General features: G+C 44.9%; 1 protein-coding gene across 2 annotated transcripts in view; it reads left to right on the forward strand.

Annotated features, from left to right (window-relative positions):
* SLC45A4 (solute carrier family 45 member 4) overlaps positions 1–17,745 on the forward strand; it is a 104,978-nt gene that overhangs the window by 25,404 nt on the left and 61,829 nt on the right. The window contains exon 1 of one of the 2 annotated variants that reach the window (XM_069731981.1): positions 207–554. The exons of the other annotated variant lie outside the window; for it this stretch is intronic. The gene's annotated coding sequence lies outside the window, so the exon portion shown is untranslated. Of the gene's footprint in view, positions 1–206; positions 555–17,745 lie in introns of those variants that run through there. 2 annotated transcript variants of the gene reach the window in all.

The raw sequence follows: 17,745 nt of genomic DNA on the forward strand, positions 1-17,745 counted from the left end.
TATTTGTCTTTTTTTCCACCATATTGTGTAGGTAAGTCATCTGTGCAGTACTGTAGATGTGAACGGCTCGTTTGGGGTGTGTAGGGTGATCATTACTGGCTGGCTTTCTGGCTAGTTCTGCCTATTATGATGGCTGTGATAAGCTGCTGGCGTCTCTTGAGGGGTTAAACCTGCTGATCAGCCATCACGTCTTGTTGTTGCGCCTTGCACATATTGGTGAGCATCCTCCCCTCGGTGAGAATGTCCCGCAGGCTCCCGGCAATGATCGGCTGCGGCCCTCTGTTCATTGTATGATTGTCGATCTCATTCATCGTCATTGTGCAGCGTGTTTTTTCACATGGCGTGTCCTGTGCGGCAGAGGTAGGAGGGCAGTGCGGACCTCCTAGCACTCCAGACCCTCCCTTTAACCAGCAGTCACAGCCAATGCTCCTGTGCGTGCTCCACAAACAGGGGTCCGGACAGTGGGACCACTAGGACCCTTTTCCTGCTGGGATCGGATGCTGCTGAGGTGTTGGATTTGGTATTCGCGTGGCCGGCTCCCTGGCGGTGGATCGGTAAGATCTGCACGTGTCTCGCTCTTTCATAGGGTTTATGAGACAGATGTTCTTTGTAATTGGACCCTCCATTCCCATAAGTGACTTTTTTTTTTTTTTTTTTTTTAAATCCATGCAGATGGAGCAGAGCTGAATTTGTCATTTAACTCTTTGTTCGCGTAAGGTGGGAACTGTTTAGGTGATAAAGCGTGTCTGCCTGCAGTCCTATGTAACCCACAGATATTATATGGTTAGTAGTATTGCCTATCCTGCAGTCCTATGTAACCCACAGATATTGTATGGTTAGTAGTATTGCCTATCCTGCAGTCCTATGTAAGGCCAGATACACACGACCTGCAATGCTCCGCCACATCTGCATTTTTGGGCACGTGTAGTTCAGGTTCTCATTTTTAACGGTGTGTAAGTGGTTAACATCCATAGGAAGTAAATGCCATGGCATTTCCTCCCCTCTGAGTGATCTATTAACCCCGCGCTGCAGTTTCATCTACCTGCTTAATGAGTCCACAGAAACGAGTTGTGACTAATGATATATGGACTCTAGAGTGCAAGGTTGCACTTTTTTTTTTTTTTGCACCATTTCATCAGTTTGGCTCAAAATCTTGCTCCAAGTGGATTCAGACAGTAATTCCCTATATATATATATATATATATATATATATATATATATATATATATATATATATATATATATATATATATATATATATATATATATATATATATATATGTGTTGTGACTAAATGTGTGGCATCCCCTTATCTAAATCGATATGTAGCTGATCCACTAATTCATAGGGGTGCAACGGCCAAATTATTTCCCCCTCTTATTAGATTATTCTTCTATGGAGGCTATAGGCAGTCAAACATGTAGTTTTGCATGTGGTCCTCTAATTTGATAGGGCTGTTGGCACACTTTTCATTGGCTTTCCTCTGGCTTATGGAGATAAGATCCTGAGCAGGAGAGTTCCTTTAACAGCATAGACCTGCCATATAAGGATATGTGGGCAGGAGTCATCACCCTAGGACAGCCCCTGAGGAGTTGTGTGTGTGTGTGTGTGTGTGTGTGTGTGTTTTTTTCTTTTTTTTTTTTTTCTTTTAGAACTTAGTTTTTTTTTTACTGCTTCTAATAGCTGGCTGAAACCATTACAATGATTGGCCTAGAGCATTTGCATCTTAGATAATAACAGAGTCCTGTCCTGTGTTTTATATAACTCCAGAGGACCGCAGTGGGCTATCTCCACTCACGGAAGACCACTTTATCCATTTCAGCAATCTGGAGAGCAGTTATGAGCCCACTGTAAATGGCCTAAAAAAAAAATAAAATAAAATCAGGCAGGACATGTTGGTATTGTATTGTGCATATCCCCATGCAAAACCGCAATGTACCCGATATAGGCAATTCTGGATGCTTCCTTTTTGGCTGGGGAAGGAATTCCTAACCAGCTTGTGACCTTGTAGACCATTGGTATTTGTGCATAGCCTTAGCTAGCCTTGTTTCATACTCCATTTGCTCTACACCATCTGTGCAAATGGATCACTGAGGGGGTCTCTACGTTAGCCCCTTCCTTTGGTTGGCGGACTGGCAGGCAAAAACAGGTAGTCCACTGACTCCAGGGCACTGGCCCTGTTCATCACCTTCCTCTGTAGTAACTGACCTCTGTGTCGCTCTCCTTTTATTAGTCCCTGCAAAGTCCAAGCAAATGTCTTGACCTAAACCAATGACCCCAGAGCAGCGAGACCCTGAAGTTCTGGATTTCATGTAGCACGTATACTCTGTGATGTTGTTGGCGACTCTTGAAGCGCTCGTCACTCTAGTGTGTTCTCCATGAATATTGCATGACCAGTGCATTAGAAGACGTGGACTACTAAAGTGCTTCTTGCATACAGCCTTCAAAAGTGAGGCCGATGGAAATCTAAGTCTTCAGACGGTGCTCTGAATGTTGTCTGTGATTTCCAGTGACGAATCCTTCCAAACGTTGTCCAAGTGGGAAAGTGGGTTTGATTTAGGAGCAGTTTCCACCTACAAATATCACTGAATGGAAACTGACCAGAAGAAAATTAGTAGGAGGGTAAAAACATTGACGTCTTAGCAAAGTTATAAACTTTTAGGCCGAAAGCCTGAGGCTACATTGCTGAGATGCAGACTTGTCGCTCCGATCTAGGGAAATTTTTTTTTTTTGGCTCAAAATCTCCATCTATCTGTTTTCATACAACACTGCCCCTGGCTCTTCAGGAGATTTTTTTTTGGGGGGGTGTCTTGCTGGAAGACTACCCATGGAGGATGCAGTACTCAGACTTCATCTCCCCAAGCAACAAAATAGTTTTTAGTTTGAGTCTACTTTGTATGTGGTTTAAAAGATCCAAATTTTACATTTTTGCAATTTTTGGCATCCCTAGTCACGCTCGCTCTCCTTTTCGCACTAAACAAAGGCTAGCAAATTTGTTCTCCTTCGAGAGTTCTGTTTTACAGTATTAAAGAAAAATGGCCACCAACCGTACCATCAGGATTCATTGCCTCCCAGGGATGTTGGGAAGGATGTTCTGGGGCTGGGAGATGCTCCAAAGGGGAAATATTTGTCTCTTCCTGCCTGCCACCTCATTGCTGGTGCTTCGGAGCATTATGAAGTCCTGGAAGTCATGGTCCTCACCACTGGGTGGTGTCTCCAACCCTTCAACCATATCAGTTGCCTTGTTATAGTGATCTTGATGTAAGTTTGGATTGCACACTGGTCTCTGATATTTTTTTTTTTTTGACAAGCAAAGAGGGGGCTTGTATATCTAACCTTACAAGTATGCAACCCATAATGGACTATGACAATAATATTTTGGAGTGTACTAAATATGCTCCAAGGCCAGCAGGTCATTGGCAGATATCCAATGGTAAGCTTAAATGCACATAACACACGTGGTCAAAATTGTTGGTCCCCCTCGTTTAATGACAGAAAACCCACAATGGTCACAGAAATAACTTGAATCTGACAAAAGTAATAAAAGATCCATGAAAATGAACAGATGAGTCAGACACTGCTTTTCCGCCATGCTTCCACAGAATTAAATAAAATAAAACTAATGACCTAGGCCTGTGGGACCCCTGAAAATAATGTGACAAAAGGGACATGTTAGATCGCGGTGTGTCCACTACCTAGCATCACAGGGGTCTACACTCTTGGAATCAGTGAGTGGCCGGTATGTAGGGCTACAGATACTCACAGCGCTGTGTGGTGACATGGTGTGCATCACACTCAGCATGGACCAGCGGAAGAAGGAAAGGGTTGTCTCAGGAGATTAGAAAAAAAATTATAGACATGTTAAAGGTAAAAGTTATAAGACCATCTCCAAACAGCTTGATGTTCCTGTGACTACAGCTGCATATATTATTCAGAAATGTAAGATCCATGGGACTGTAGCCGACCTCCCTGTATGTGGCCGCAGGAGGAACATTGATTACAAATCAAAGAGACGGATAATACGAATAGTAACAAGAGCCCAGAATAACTTCTAAACAGATTATAGGTGAACTTCAGGCTCAATGAACATCAGTGTCAGATCAGTGTCAGATCGCACCATCCGTCGCTGTATGAGCCAAAGTGAATTTCATAGGAGATGACCAAGGAGGACACCATTGTTGGGAAGAAAAAAAAAATCATACCCCAGACTGGAATTTGCCAAGCTACATGTTGACAAGCCACAAAGCTTCTGGGAGAATGTCCTATGGACAGATGAGACAAAAATGGAACTTTTGGGCAAGGCACATCAGCTCTGTTCAGATGGAAAAATGAAGCGTATCAAGAAATTAACACTGTGCCTACCGTGAAACATGGAGGAAGCTCTGTTATGTTCTGGGGCTGCTTTCCTGCATCTGGCACATGGTGTCTAGAATCTGTGAAGGGTTCAATGAAATCTCAAGGTTAGCAAGGGATTCTAGAGCGAAATGTGCTGCCCAGTGTTAGAAAGCTTGGTCTCAGTCAAATGTCATGGGTCTTGCAACAGGATAATGACCCAAAACACACAGCTAAAAACACCCAAGAATGGCTAAGAGGAAACCATTGGACTATTCTGAAGTGGCCTTCTATGAGCCTCGATTTAAATCCTATTGAGCATCTTTGGAAAGAGCTGAAACCTGCCGTCTGGAAAAGGCGACCTTCACACACGAGACAACTGGAGCAGTTTGCTCCTGAGGAGCGGACAAAATACCTGTCGAGAGGCGCGGAAGCCTCGTTAAGTTACAGGAATCATGTGATTGCCTCAAAAGGTTGTGCAACAAAATATTAAGTTCTCTCCAGGCCAATTTCATGAGTTTTTTATTTTATTTTTGTGGAAGCATGGCTGGAAAGCAATGTCTGACTTTTTTTTGTTCGTTTTCATAGATTTTTAACACCTATCTTTTCTCAGATTCAGGTTATTTCTGTAACCATTGTGGGTTTTTCTGTCATTAATCGAGGGGTACCAACAATTTTGACCACGTGTCTATGTAATAAAAGCAGAATGAGCTTCATTGGCCAATGCCACGTGCAGGAGTGATAGTTCTGTGCCGTAATGTAAGATTTGACTTTTTGGGTCATGGCACCCATCGGTTCTTGTAAGAAAAGAAAACCCTAATGAACAACCTAATTTCCCCTCTCCGATATCCCGTCTTAATTTAATGGTCAATGATCCAATGGGTAATATACGGAAAATGAGAATTTCACTGGGAGTGCCAAATCCAGAGATTAGTAACCAAACTATTCATATGAAGGCTTCTTTGTGATGGGTGAAAATTATTCAACGCGTTTCAGAAACCGTCCCCTGTATAAAGTTACAAACGCCGACCAGTTGGTGTTTGTGAAAGACGAAGAGGACGTTTGTCCATGAAATGCCTTGTAAAATGTTCATCTCCAGTAAAGAAGCCTTTCATGTCGGTTACTACTTTTTGGATCTGGCGCTGCCCATTAAATTACTCGTTTCTGATTGCATCAATGGTGAACATTTGGCTTAAGCCCCCTCCATACATGTCGGCCTAATGTCGAAGGGTTGAGCTGACACTCTGTGCATGGGGGCATCGGCCGAGTGTTAGTCGGGTGAGATGTTGGTCGATGGCTTTACTCTGAGATAAGCCGTCAGCAGAGGGTTCTGTCGGCAGGATGCTCGGAGCAAATGGGAGTGTTCAGCACAATAACTGTCTGGGAGAGATGGCTGTGGGCGTAATGATGGAAAACCATCTCGTGTGTATATGGGGGACTTTTTTGATTTGCATTCAGGGGTCCAGTCTGGGAGGAATGGCGGAGCCAACCACTACTGGCCACATGCGACCTGTCCGTACAATAGCTCCAGCCCCGCATCGTGGTTCCTGGAGCGATCCCAAGCCGAAATACAACCAAGTGCAAGTTCTGCTTAAGTTTGGCATTTTTTGCCAAGAGTTTTCCTATTTTTCTCCCATGGGTAACTTATTACCCATAGGTCACAAGTAAGTAGACAGACTTTTCAGGAACTTATCGGACAGTTTGAGTCCTCCAGGCGCTGGTTAGTTTTTTTTGATCAGGCAGACCATAACCCAACGTTAAACTCCAGTGCACGGCTGTATTCTCCCCGCTAGCATTGTAATGCGGCTCTTGTGGAGGCACCATCCGGCGTGCCACCGCTGTGGGCCTGACCGTGACCATGCACGCTGGCTTGTAGGAACTTTACACGGTTCCTATCCTCATTCGCCATGTCTAAGCGACTTGTTGTGGTCATCCCCTCCGACACTCCCTGCCATTCCAGTAAAAGACTGGCTCTGGGGTCTCTAGTGAATGGAATAAAGGCTTCACACATGACGCTCAGTGCCTGGGGTGTCCGACCTTCCTCTGACCATCGCAACTGAAGGCTTCTGCATTCCCATGTGCTTCTTTGTTACTTTTTTTTTCTTCTTCCTCTGAAAGGCTTTTTTTCACCAGGATTCCCAATGATGGCTCCGATTCAGCTGATATAAATCATCGACTGTATTGTAAAACCATAAATAAATATATATATATTTTTTTGGCATAAAACCTTCAACCATTTTGCTTTAACAGCACGTATACCATTACAGTATACACGAATTGCAATTCCCCAGCGTTTCCCTATTAAATTTACTCTGTACAAAGGCTTGGGATAAGCTGTTGATACCACAGACAATTGATACTAGTGTGAGGGGGAGGGGGGGGCATTAAATTTTTTTTTCTAACAAATTAACTATAAAAGTGTGGGGAAACTCTACAAATGGGCACTGTCCAATGAAAAGGCTATTGGTTTGTCCTCTGTGCTTTACACTGCAGCCCCGCTAGTTTAGCGCACGCAGTGCTGCATCCATCCCGGCACCTTATCCTAGTCCTGCTCGCACAGGCTTCTTGTCACTTCATACATCAGTAGCACATATACTTGACCACCGCTCCATTCCAACTCCTCGTTGCCGCTGTCAGACCCCCGCAGTCTTATATGTAACCCCTAAACAATGGCTACAGGGATTAATGTTTGTGCCCAACTTTTTAGAGCCTTGGTGCTATGCAGGCAGGACTAGGTCCGAATTAAATGAGAATGCTGTCCTTCGTTGTCAGCAAACAGGGATTATTTATTATTATAGCGCCATTTATTCCATGGCGCTTTACATGTGAGGAGGGTATACATAATAAAAACAGTACAGTAATCTTACACAATACAGCCACGACTGGTCCAGGAGGAGAGAGGACCCTGCCAGCGAGGGCTCACAATCTACAAGGGATGGGTGAGGATACAGTAGGTGAGGATAGAGCTGGTCAAGCAGCGGTTTGGTCGATCGGTGGTTACTGCAGGTTGTAGGCTTGTCGGAAGAGGTGGGTCTTCAGGCTCTTTTTGAAGGTTTCGATGGTAGACGAGAGTCTGTGTTGGGTTAGAGCGGTCCAGAGTATGGGGGAAGCACGGGAGAAATCTTGTATGCGATTGTGGGAAGAGGAGATAATAGGGGAGTAGAGAAGGAGATCTTGTGAGGATCGGATGTTGCGTGTAGGTAAGTACCGGGAGACGAGGTCACAGATGTATGGAGGAGACAGGTTGTGGATGACTTTGTACGTCATGGTTAGGGTTTTGTACTGTAGTCTCTGGGTAATGGGGAGCCAGTGAAGGGATTGACAGAGGGGAGAGGCCGGGGAATAGCGGGGGGACAGGTGGGTTAGTCGGCAGCAGAGTTTAGAATAGATTGGAGGGGTGCGAGAGTGTTAGAGGGGAGGCCACAGAGCAGGAGGTTGCAGTAGTCAAGGCGGGAGATGGAGGGCATGGACTACGGTTTTTGCAGATTCTAGGTTGGGGAATGTGAGGATCCGGGATTTTTTTTTGCGTTTTGAAGTCGGCAGGAAGTGGAAAGGGCTTGGATATGTGGTTTGAAGGAGAGATCAGTGTCAAGGATTACCCCGAGGCAGTGAGCTTGTGGGACTGGGGAGAGTGGGCAGCTATTTACTGTAATGGATAGATTCGTTGGGGGGGTCACGTGAGATGGGGGAAAGATGATGAATTCTGTTTTGTCCATGTTAAGTTTGAGAAATCTAGCGGAGAAGAAGGATGAAATAGTGGACAGACATTGAGGGATTCTGGTTAGTAGTGTGGTGATATCTGGTCCAGAGATGTAGATCTGTGTGTCATCAGCATAGAGATGATACTGAAAACCGTGAGATTCTATGAGCTGTCCCAGGCCAAAGGTGTAAATGGAGAAGAGCAAGGGCCCAAGGACTGAACCTTGTGGGACTCCGACAGATAGGGGGCGAGGTGAGGAGGTGGTGTGTGAGTGGGAGACGCTGAATGTCTGGTCAGTTAGGCAGAAGGCAGAGGACAGGTCTAGGAGGAGGAGGACAGAGTAGTGTAGAAGGCAGAGGACAGGTCCAGGAGGAGGAGGACAGAGTAGTGTCTCTTGGCTTTGGCCGTTAGTAGGTCATTGGTGACTTTTGTTAGTTTCAGTGGAGTGATGTGATGGGAAGCCAGATTGTAAGCTGTCGAAGAGGGAGCAGGAGGACCGTTCGAAGTGGACGTGGTGTTCCAGTAGTATTGAGGTATAGGGGAGAAGTGATATGGGGTCATGGCTAGATACAGAGGATGGGTGTGATTGAGGCATGTTTGAAGCATGAGGGGTAAACACCAGTTGTTAGTGATAGGTTGAAGAGATGGGTTGGGGATCTTGACAAAGGTGAAAAATTAAAATCCACCAGGGCTCACTTATCTGAAGGCTGCCTATAGAATCCAATCAGAGCTCTTTTCATTTTTTTTTTTTTTTAATGGCACTGGTAAAGTGAAATCTGCTCTGTGATTGGTTGCTAGGGGCAACAAAGACAGATTAGAAAGATGGAGGCATGTGACTGGGCCTCATGCATGCTCAGTAATTTTACTACGTACTGCTAGACTACAGTGTGTAGTACAATCAATAAGTCTACTGGAGGAAAGGCGTGGGCGAAAGGAAGTGTTTAAATCGCCCTCTTTTCCCAATTAAAAGAAAACCCCCCAAACCTATTTGGTGGTCTTGTCTCTAATTTCACATTTTCACACTTGAGATATTTATTTAAAACTAGATGGTGGCCCGATTCTAACGCATCAGGTATTCTAGAATATGCATGTCCACGTACTATATTGCCCAGCCACGTAATGTATTGCTCAGCCACTAGTGTATTGCCCAGCCACGTAGTATATAGCCCAGCCAGGTTTGTCACAGGTTAAAAAATAAAAAAATAAACATATACTCACCTTTCCGAGGGCCCCTTGTAGTCCACGGCAGCTTCCGGTCCCAGGGTTGGTATGAGCGCAGGACCTGTGATGACGTCGCGGTCACATGACTGACGTCATGGCAGGTCCTTCTGCCACCAGAACCTGCAACGGAGGATGGCGGCCGGCGCGAGCGGCTACGGAGGGTGAGTATAGCAGGTTTTTTTTTTTTTTGTATTTTTAACATTACATTTTTTTTACTATTGATGCCACATAGGCAGCGTCAATAGTAAAAAGTTGGGGACACACAGGGTTAATAGCGGCGGTAACTGAGTGCATTACCCGCGGCATCACGCGGTCCGTTACCACCGGCATTAACCCTGTGTCAGCGGTGACCGGAGGGGAGTATGTGGGCTACAGGCACTGACTGTGGGGAGTAAGGAGCGGCCATTTTCTTCCGGACTGTGCCCATCGCTGATTGGTCGCGGCAGCCATGACAGGCAGCTGGCGAGACCAATCAGCGAATGAATAACCCAGACAGACAGGACAGACGGAAGTGACCCTTAGACAATTGTATAGTAGATGTAGAATACACACAATAAAGCGCAAAACAAATGGAATAAAAAGCAATCGAAAAATGGTGTCAATGAAGGCTGTAGCTTGCATGCAAAACCCCCAGGCTCTCACTAAACGCCATCAGTGGAAAACTTCAGAAAGTCTCTAAAGAAAATTAAAAAAAAGTTGCCATTTTCAAAGTTTCATAAACTAAACCAAAAAGAACTGTTGCACAGTTTTTTGTATTTATTTTCATTTTTCAGTACATGATAAAAAGGCGAATAATCGGCCGGTTGAGAAGGCGTTGGCATACAACTATTACAAATGGGGGATAAAGCGAGTTAATAAAAAATAAATGGGCATTATTATTATTAACGACCGGGACGTATCTGCCGTAACATGTTGCTCCCAGCACGTTCCAGGGGGCAGATTTCGTTACCCCCTCGCCCGCCACATGCCGGACATTTATTAGATGTTGAGCCGTGTGCCCATAACATGAGGCCTGGTTCCCGCCGTCTTCCCGTGTTCCGATTTCCATGTGCTTACAGCTTGTAATTAAATCGCAGAGCTAAGCGGCTTTTACGAGAAAATTTTGCTCGGTTAATGAGCTGAGCAGATTAAGAAATGTTCTGCGTGTGTGCACCGCTAATAAGCGGAATATTCTGCAGAAAGTGTATCTAGGCTCCGGGCGTACCACCAGCCACGTGCCAGCACGGACCTCCAGGGCCACTTGCATCCAAAGAGTGATCGGTGTGGACCCCAGGAGCCCAACCGATCAGCAGGCCGTGCCCCTGTACACAGTGACCTCCATCCGGGTGGGTACAGCAGATTGGCCCCTTGGGTTCTGCTTAGTTTGGGTCCCGGTGAGGTGTCCCCACCTCCAGATGGTAAGCATTGTCACTAGGCGTTGGACATCCTCCCTTACTGGATGGTTTGGGGAGCCCTATTTTCTTTTATGGGTCTTTATTACAGCAGTCTAAGTAGGTGGGAGACTGTCTGAATATAAAGATGTTACAACGAACCCTACGAGTCTTTGTCCAGACCTCAACTGATTCTGGCAAATCTGCGAATCTGCTACTACCGAAGGAGGCATCCCGGCCAGAGAACCTTGGATTCGAGTTGGAATTCGTCCGGGTCTCGCAGATCTGTTCCCTCATGATAATTGCGAATATAAATTGAATTTGGGAGGATGAGTGGGGTCCCTCGGGTCTTTTTATTGGCTTGGGAAGAAACACATCACATCACTAGAAAAAGAGACGGTTTCCCTAAGTGATGGCAAAATTCATACAAACGTGTACATTTTGCTTAAGGGGCTAGGACTTAAAATGGAAGATGTCTAAACTGGCAAAAAAATAGTAATATTTTCGGCTCCTCGGTACCCCGTGTCTGAGCCTCGTCTCTACTTCCTGGTCCCATCTCGGTACACTGGCCACAAATGCTAGCTTGGCCAATCAAGGGCCGAAACGGTGGCCCACATCAGCCAGTAATAGGAAATGCCCGTTCAGCCCATGTGCTGAGATGGGAGAAGTAGAGGCCGGAATGAATTTGGGGGAAACCATGGAACAGTAGCTGCAAGGAAAAAAGTAATGTGGTTTTTTTTTTTTCCTATTCCCCCTGAATTTTTTTTTTTTCTGGTGACTGCCTTAGAGCAGGGGTCCCCAACTCCAGTCCTCAAGGCCCACCAACATGTCATGTTTTCAGGATTTCCTTAGTCTTGCCCAGGTAATAATTGCATCACCTGTGCAATGCAAAGGAAATCCTGAAAACATGACCTGTTGGTGGGCCTTGAGGACTGGAGTTGGGGACCCCTGCCTTAAAGGATCCAAGAATGATAGATTTATTGGTCCATGTCCAACTACATGCCAGTAGGGCTCTTTTAGGGTAAGATAACCACGTTTTTAAGGAATCGGCACAGCCTTGTAGTAATCAGATGATTGGACCTTTTTCGCCTTGACTTGACTCCCTCCCTAAAAGGAAAGCCACACAGTCAATAGTAAAGCCCAATTGTTGGATTCTGCAACAATGACTATGATACTTGGGTCAAATGGGTTCTCCTCGATCACCCTTCCTGGTGCCTGTTCATTCCCGTTGATTGTCACTTTCCTTGTCCAGCTCATTACCCATTTTCTCAGAGCTCCAATTGTTACTCGTTCCTGGTCAAGTTTCAACACCTGGGAGATGTCCATTTGTGATGGGCTGAGCCAGGATCCAGGTAGTGAAAATCCGGCTACAGGTCCAGCTTAATAAAAGGTATTTGGGGAGGGTGGTACCCTTGTTTACAAAAAAGTGTCTTGGCCCTTTAAATGGGTTCTCTAGCCAATAGAAACTAATATTTGAAACTTTTGTCAAGGGTCTCGGAATGATTGGTTCTAGTTCTGCTGGGAACTTTGGAGATCCAGTATTTGAACGTAGCTACCGCTTTTCTTTTTCTTCGGTTTGGCACTAAGGTCACCAGAATTGACCTATTCCATGAAGAACATCTTCGGGCCACCTAGATTTTGGCTGCTGGGTCCATTCATGATGATTTGGTGACTATGAATATTCAGGATTGCTCAGTGGTTTCCTTTAAGGAAGCCTGTATGACACCTGGAGTGCATACAATATATCCTGACACCCCCCCCATACTTGGCCTTTTGGAGGATACATAATATACCCTTCGGCCACCCACGCCTCACCGTTACAAAGGTGGCTCATCCTATGTTCAGTGGAGATCCTGGCCATGACATTTCTCCAGTCTTGGTACTGAATAGAGTTTCTTAATGTGCTGAAATGTCAAGTAACCTGAAGAGCGCTCACTGATATCTGCCCTCCATTCTAATGAAATGCCAATGTCATTCAAGGGCGAGCACTTAACCTTTAGCGGCATTGTCTCGGGAAGACAGTAGGAGCATAGACCTGGTATAACAATGTGTGGCCGACAGTCACTTGGATTGGTAAAATCGCCACTATAAAAAGTGGCACGAATAAGTAGCCGGTATTTTGGCTTCCAATCGGCCCCACTCCTGTTTCTCGGCTCATGGAGGTGCAGTGTAGCTGTGTCACGGGTAAGCCGAATGTCTCGTCCCTCATTGTAAATGCCAGTGTTCAGGAATGGCATAGGTGAATCTTCTATCTTCTTTAGAACTGCATGTTTTCATGGTCCCATAATGGACCATAAATGGTGGCCTTGGTCCTGCAGAATAGACGACATGTTGTAGTACTCCTGACAATCCATCAGGCAGAGGAAGAGAGAACATGAATAATTTTAGGGCCATTTTTACTTTTCTAGCGATTCCTCCTAGATTACGGTACACTCCAGATCTGCAGTTATTAGTCTGCAGACATCAGAGCGTAAATGTATCCATGACCCAACTTGTTTAGTGCCTCAAGTATAGAGGATGGGGTTATAAGATTACAAGTGGCAAGGTGAGTGCAGCTCTGGGGTATAAAACACGATGTAACTCTGGATCAGTAATGTATGTACACAGTGACAGCACCAGCAGAATAGTGAGTGCAGCTCTGGGGTATAATACAGGATGTAACTCAGGATCAGTAATGTATGTACACAGTGACTGCACCAGCAGAATAGTGAGTGCAGCTCTGGGGTATAATACAGGATGTAACTCAGGATCAGTAATTTATGTACACAGTGACTGCACCAGCAGAATAGTGAGTGCAGCTCTGTAGTATAATACAGCATGTAACTCAGGATCAGTAATGTATGTACACAGTGACAGCACCAGCAGAATAGTGAGTGCAGCTCTGGGGTATAATAAAGGAGGTAACTCAGGATCAGTAATGTAATGTATGCACACAGCAACTGCACCAGCAGAATAGTGAGTGCAGCTCTGTAGTATAATACAGGATGTAACTCAGGATCAGTAATGTAATGTATGTGCACAGTGACTGCACCAGCAGAATAGTGAGTGCAGCTCTGGGGTATAATACAGGATGTAACTCAGGATCAGTAATGTATGTACACAGTGACTGCACCAGCAGAATAGTGAGTGCAGCTCTGGGGTATAATACAGGATGTAACTCAGGATCAGTAATGTATGTACACAGTGACTGCACCAGCAGAATAGTGAGTGCAGCTCTGGGGTATAATACAGGATGTAACTCAGGATCAGTAATGTAATGTATGTACTCAGTGACTGCACCAGCAGAATAGTGAGTGCAGCTCTGGGGTATAATACAGGATGTAACTCAGGATCAGTAATGTATGTACACAGTGACTGCACCAGCAGAATAGTGAGTGCAGCTCTGGAGTATAATACAGGATGTAACTCAGGATCAGTAATGTATGTACACAGTGACTGCACCAGCAGAATAGTGAGTGCAGCTCTGGGGTATAATACAGGATGTAACTCAGGATCAGTAATGTATGTACACAGTGACTGCACCAGCAGAATAGTGAGTGCAGCTCTGGGGTATAATACAGGATGTAACTCGGGATCAGTAGAAGGGAAGTATTCAGTTAGCATGTGGACCATGTACTGGACACTGGAAACCTACTTTTCCCCCTGATATTTCACACTTATCTTGAGCGGACCTGACTTTCAGCACATTACCCTCGTTTTTCCGTGATGTATACCTAAGCACAGTAGGGGTTATACAGAGTTTGTGTCCGTGCTGTATTCACTGACTTTAAATCTACTTTCCAGGACATTAAATATCTACGTGGTCATTAAACTGTGGAAATCCTGCCGTGTAACCGGAGCCCCAGGTCTGCGCTCAGTGCACGGATTGTTGTGTAGTCGCTCGGTTTTGGCAGAAGCTGCGGTGTATTATCATATAATCCATCCACAGAGGCGCTCCGGCATATGCAGATTGCGCATGGTGGGGGAGGGGAGCGCCTCTTACCTTGGGTGTAACGGTGGGTAATAAAGCAGGTGGGTAGCGGTATTGGGCAGAAGCACTGAACTGCAGGAATTCATCCTGGCATGTTGGTGCCAATCTACAGAGCCGGCAAATTTACCCAAAAAATACATGTAGAGGTAAAGATCCAAATAAATGCAGATTTTCAAAACTTCTGCATGCTCCATATGTGTTTAATTTTTCTGCAGCTTGTGCGGCAAAGGGTAAAATCTGCTGCAAATGCCCAATATGACTGCTGTGCATGTAGCAGAACACAGCACATGGCTCGTTATTCCCAAGCTGCAATTACGTGGGAGATTTCTGCCTGACGCGGGAACGCGTTGTGCCCGACAGCTCTGTCCTCCAACCAACGCCTCGACTAGCTTTCTGCCGCAGTGACATTTAAACAATCCTTTAACGCCGCTCTCGAATCTGCTGCAGTCACAACCGGAGCAGCTTTAACTGTTGCCTTCAAATATCAGGAGTAACACTATAAAGTCACTTATTACCTGTCCGTAGTTCAGTGAGTGACAGCCTTACTTGTGTGGGATTGCAGACATGGCTGTCAGTCACTGATTAGCACCGCCCACTGGACTCCTACAGACAGAATTCGAGAAGCGTTATTTACATCACGTTGGTCCCAAATACAAAATTAGTAATGGGTCTCTTCATATGGAAACCAGGCTACTTTGGACCCCACTCCAGTACCAGAGTAAAGACACCGCCTTACATACTTCTAAGAAACAGGCCGGACGATGCCCAGAGTGACACAATCGGCCTCATAATGGTGGTTGGCTCTGTAGGGGTTTCCGTTGGACACCTTTTGTTTTTCAAGGGTTCCATCAGAACCCCTCCATCTTCTATTCTGGTAGTTTGTTACAATGTCTCGGCACAAATAAAATGTTAATCTGTAGTCAAGACTCCTAACCCCAGAGTCTGATACAGAACTGAACTCTGCTGTACCTCCACACTATGACCAAGCCAGGCTCAAATCATGTAAGGTAAAGAACCAAATATATCTGGATTGTAACAAGCCGGTTCTTCAAATATAGTTAAAATATAACTTTTAATTCTAATCAATTAAAATAAAGTGCAAACATATAGTGCTAACAGAAAGTGCAGAGTGCGTACAATACTAGACATAGAGACACGTATAAAAACCTATGAGACTATATAACCGCACCATTACCCACTGTTTAGATACCGAAGATATCCGTCAGTGTTGTTAAACAGAAACAGGCTAGGGACTATGAATCCGTCAAACTCTAGATCTCACGTCTCTATGCCACCACTGTGAACGACAGGCAGGATAGCACCCCAGTAGGCTATATCATTAGTCACTTAACGGCTTCTAGGTAACTGCTGTTGCAGTAACACCTTATCCATGCCAAGCGGTCTGTCTCTTATTATTGCTCAAGAAAGAATGTCATGGTCATAGATGTTATCTATTCACCCTCTATATATGTAACATTTACCGGGCTACGACAAACATCTAGTCATGTGCAAAAAAAAAGAAGGTATGATACTCATCAATCCTCTGTTGATCAGTCTTCTGTTGGAGATCTGATGCAGTGATGTGTATCAAAAGCCCATCGTTTCGGTCATTCCACTATCGACCGTGCTTTTCTCCCTGGGCTCATTATCTTGTACCGTGTTTCCCAACGCGTTTCATATAGAGTAATCATCAGGGGATTGTATCACCAATACAGATGTTGCGTGAGCTCACGCAACATCTGTATTGGTGATACAATCCCCTGATGATTACTCTATATGAAACGCGTTGGGAAACACGGTACAAGATAATGAGCCCAGGGAGAAAAGCACGGTCGATAGTGGAATGACCGAAACGATGGGCTTTTGATACACATCACTGCATCAGATCTCCAACAGAAGACTGATCAACAGAGGATTGATGAGTATCATACCTTCTTTTTTTTGCACATGACTAGATGTTTGTCGTAGCCCGGTAAATGTTACATATATAGAGGGTGAATAGATAACATCTATGACCATGACATTCTTTCTTGAGCAATAATAAGAGACATAGACCGCTTGGCATGGATAAGGTGTTACTGCAACAGCAGTTACCTAGAAGCCGTTAAGTGACTAATGATATAGCCTACTGGGGTGCTATCCTGCCTGTCGTTCACAGTGGTGGCATAGAGACGTGAGATCTAGAGTTTGACGGATTCATAGTCCCTAGCCTGTTTCTGTTTAACAACACTGACGGATATCTTCGGTATCTAAACAGTGGGTAATGGTGCGGTTATATAGTCTCATAGGTTTTTATACGTGTCTCTATGTCTAGTATTGTACGCACTCTGCACTTTCTGTTAGCACTATATGTTTGCACTTTATTTTAATTGATTAGAATTAAAAGTTATATTTTAACTATATTTGAAGAACCGGCTTGTACCTCCACACTGTATCTGCCGAGATCAGTGAGGAGAGGAGGGCGTGTCCTTTTGCTTCCTGTATGTTGTTGGCTGCTTATGATTGGTCAACCTCATGCAGGGAGAAAAAGTACACTCCCCCAATGACAAATCTCTGGTAACACCAAAATAATTCATACAAAATTATAATCTGAACTTTACAAGCTGATATCTTCGCAATGGAGAAGAGAAATTAAGAAATAAAACCTATATCTTACTCCATCTGACTGCAGCATTGAATAGTGGCTGCAGAGGTAACTGGTGAAAGGTCATCTACAGAGTCGATATCCCTACGTCCTAATCCCATTTTTCAAGGCTTCAGATGTAACCACTGAGGAGTGAACAAAGGGTGATGTAAACATAGTTATGAGTCTGATGCTTCTCACAGCTGTGGCACATGAGGGGTCCCATTTTTCTGTAATCCCCCTCCAGGTGGCATACCGCCATCCACCATATTGTGGTCTTGTGCAGAGACGCGGAGGGAAGTCACGCGGGTTGGCAGCTATGATACTCGTATTAATAAACCAGACAATGGAGGAAGTCGTTGAGTTCAGTGCTCTGGTTTCATGTGTGATAATGGTAACATCCTAATCTTCCTCTGACCTCCCATAATCAAGACTCCTGGGGAAGCGGAAGACATTATTCCTGTTTTATAGATGACCCTGGTGTCTTTAGCGCTGCTTCGACATCGATAAGAAGATGTAGTTCATGAAG

This window comes from Ranitomeya imitator, chromosome 6, assembly GCF_032444005.1.
Source record: "Ranitomeya imitator isolate aRanImi1 chromosome 6, aRanImi1.pri, whole genome shotgun sequence".
NCBI lineage: Eukaryota > Metazoa > Chordata > Amphibia > Anura > Dendrobatidae > Ranitomeya > Ranitomeya imitator.